Consider the following 3,930-nt stretch of genomic DNA (forward strand, 5'->3'; position numbering starts at 1 on the left):
ACTTAGACAAGAAAAAAAAGTCAGCCAAATTGGAAGGGAAGAAATAATAGGGTCACTGTTTGCAGATTACACAACACTATATATAGGAGATGCTAAATAGTCTACCAAAAATATATTAGAAGTAATAAATTAATTTGGTAAATTTGCAAGATACAAAAATAATACACAGAAATCTGTTGCATTTCTATACACTAGTAACTAACTATAAGAAAGATAAATTGATGAAACAATCCCATTTAAAATTGCACCAAGAAGAATAAAATGTCTAGGAATCATATAACCAAGGGGGTAAAAGATCTTTACTCTGAAAACTGTAAGACATTTAATGAAAGAAATTAAAGATTACACAAATAAATGGAAAGATACTGCATGCTCATGTTTCGGAAGAATTAATATTAAAATGTGTATACTGCCCAAAATAATCTGTAGATTCATTGCAATCCCTCTTAAAATACTCATGACATTTTCTATAGAACTGGAAGAAATAATCATCAAATTTGCATGGAACCATTAAAGACCCCCAAAGAGCCAAAGAATCCTTGAGAAAGAACTAAAGCTATGGTGATTAAAACAGTATTGTATGGGAACAAAAGCAGATATGCAGATCAGTGGTCAGTTACTGTACATCAATGTAGGCAGGAATGTAAATGGAGAAAATGTGGGTAGCTCCCTGCAAAAGAGGGAATCCATGCCACTATCTTTAACTGTACACAAAAATAAGCTTAAAATGAATTAAAAGCTTGAATGTGAGACCATAACCTATAAAACTCCAGGAAGAAAGTAGGCATTCAGCTCTTGGACATTGGTCTTAGTAATTTATTTTTTATATGTCACCTCATGCAAGGGAAACAAAAGCAAAAATAAATAAGTGGGACTACATCAAACTAAAAAGTTTTTGCACAATGAAGGAAACCAGCAATAAAATAAAAAGTCAACCTACTGAATAGAAGATATTTGCAAATCTTATATCTAAAAAGGTATTAATATTCAAATATATAAATAATTCATAAACTTAATATCAAAAAATTCAGACAATCTGATTTTAAAAATGGGCAGAAGATCTGAACAGATATTTTTCCAAAGAAGCTATACAGGCACATGAAAAAATACCCAACACCACTAATCATAAGGGATATACAAATCAGTACCACAATGAGAGATTACTTCACACTTGTCCGAATGGCCTTTAACATAAAGACAACAAATAACAAGCATTGTCAAGGACGTGGAGGAAAAGGAACCCTTGTTACTCTTGGTGATAATGTAAATTGTTGCAGCCACTATTTAAACAGTATGTATGTTCCTCAAAAAATTAAAAGTATAACTACCATATGGTCCAGCAATTCTACTTCTGGATATTTATCTGAAAGAAAAAACACTAATTTGAAAAAGATACATTTACCTATATTTTCTTATTAGTATTATTTACAATATCCAAGATATGGAAGTAACCTGTGTCCCTCAATTGATAAACGGATAGTAAAGATGTGGTTTGGGTGTATGTATTCCACACAGTGCAATATTAGTAATAAAAAAGAAATCTCTTTGTTTGCAACAAGATGGATGGGCCTAGAGGGTATTATGCTAAATGAAATAGTCAGAGAGAGATAAACCCTGTATGATTTCACTTATATGTGGAATCTAAAAAGCAAAGCAAAATAGAAACAAACAAAGCAAAATAGAAAATGATTTATAGATACAAAGAACACATTCATGGATGTCAGAGGAGGGAGGAGGGTAGAGGGATGTGTTTTATAGGTGAAGGATATTAAAGAGCACAAACTTAAGTTATAAAATAAATCATGGTGTCCGGAGTTCCCCTCGTGGCGCAGTGGTTAACGAATCCTACTGGGAACCATGAGGTTGTGGGTTTGATCCCTGGCCTTTCTCAGTGGGTTAAGGATCCGGCATTGCCATGAGCTGTGGTGTAGGTCACAGACGTGGCTTGGATCCCATTTTGCTGTGGCTCTGGTGTAGGCCGGTGGCTACAGCTCCAATTCGACCCCTAGCCTGGGAACCTCCATATGCCGCAGAAGTGGCCCTAGAAAAGGCAAAAAGACAAAAAATAAAATAAAATAAAATAAAATAATAAAATAATAAAATAAATCATGGTGTTGTAATACATAGGATAAGGAATTTGTCAATAATATTGTAGTAATGTTAAACAGTAACTTACTGTGGTCATCATCTCATAATGTATATAGTAGTCATATCAACTAATATAACAATAATATATCAACTGATATAACATTGTATAAAAATAATATAACATTGTATTTCAACTATACTTCATTAAAAATAAGCTATTGTGAATTGAAAAAAGTCAAAAATAAAAATAATAGCCTTTCATACTCCACCCTGCCTTATATTTATGCTCTCTGATTTCATCGAAGAGTCTCAGTAGTACCTCAAAAAATTATCAGCTTCCCCAGAGGCCTTCCCAGTACCCTCCATCTTGGAAAATGTTTTGAGTACTTCATCAGAAAAGATCCCATGTGCAACTCTTGACTCCATCATTTGCTAATTGTGAGTTATTGGGCAGATTAAGTAACAACTCTGAGTCAAAATTTCCTATTCTCAAAACAGATCAAATACTGTTTGTCATATTGTAAAATTTCCAAAGTTAGCACTTGGGTTGGTTCTACAGTAGTGAGCATAGCAGCCTTCCAAAGTTAGCACTTCTTACCTGGCTTGCAAGATAAAATATTGGTTGTACAGCTTATTAGTCAATAATTTCCACATTTATTTTAATGTGTAACTTGGTTACATTCATTTTCCTATCAGGAATTGTTTACTTATATATTCAACAATTTAGAATGATATTTGTATTACTGTACATATTATTTTTGTATATGGCTTTTTGTATATGGCTATAGTTGGACACATTGCTTTTTCTATAATATATTTATATGTACTATTGTAGTATATTTACACTAAGGCTTACCTTCTTTTATATGTAAATGAGCATGTGTTCAAATTTTGGAAAAATTATATTCTCATTACTAGCAAAAATAACTGTTATCCTGGTATCCATAAAATGAAAAAGAAAAAAAAATAAGAGAATCAGTCCATATTGATTGATATCCAAAGTAAAAATACTCTAAGATGTAAAATATAACTAAAGTTACCCAACAGAATGAGCCAGGAGGTTATGGATACTTTTAATTTATTTTCTCCAAGTGTATTACAGGAATTAAAACACTACCAATATTTGAAGATCACAAATTCAATAGTAATTAAGTTCTGAAGAGGCATATTATATCTTCAGAAATATTGTAATGTATTTGATTAATTGCTATTCATTTACATTAGAGAATAATTACAAATATAATTTTACATATTAGAAAATTATCTGAAAAGGTAGTTATGTACATTTTATTATAAAAATGAAAAGTCCAAGTGTGATTACTAAGGAAACCGGTAACACTATCTTGAAAGAAATTGGTATATTTCATATGACGAGTATTCTTTATTTCATTATTTATTATTTAGTCTAGGATTAGGCTACTATTTAGGAAAAGTGGATGAGCATTTTCCTTTCTAAATTTCCAGTTGACCCTTTCACAATATAGATTTGACCTGCACAGGTCCACTTATAGGCAGATTTTTTTTCAGTAAATGTGCGCTGAATTATTACATGATCCACAGCTGGTTGAATTTGCAGATGATGACCACAGATATAGAGGGCCAACTGTAATATTATACCCACTTTTTTGACTGCTGCAGGAGTCAGCACCCCAACCCTGGAGTTGTTTAAGTGTCCGTTAGACTTCTATATATCTGTGCATACAAACACACACACACATATACATCTTTTGCAATTGCCTTTCTTTTTTTCTAAATTGGCTGGATCAAATGTTAAGGCAACATAGCAAGAGTGTATTTTCCAAATTGACAAATATTACAGAAACATAAATCTGACTATTCAGA

The sequence above is a fragment of the Sus scrofa genome, chromosome 11 (assembly GCF_054392235.1).
Source record: "Sus scrofa isolate SSC_HxYL_T2T_F1_AM1 chromosome 11, Sscrofa_HxYL_maternal_Yorkshire_Landrace_v2.0, whole genome shotgun sequence".
NCBI classification, from domain to species: domain Eukaryota; kingdom Metazoa; phylum Chordata; class Mammalia; order Artiodactyla; family Suidae; genus Sus; species Sus scrofa.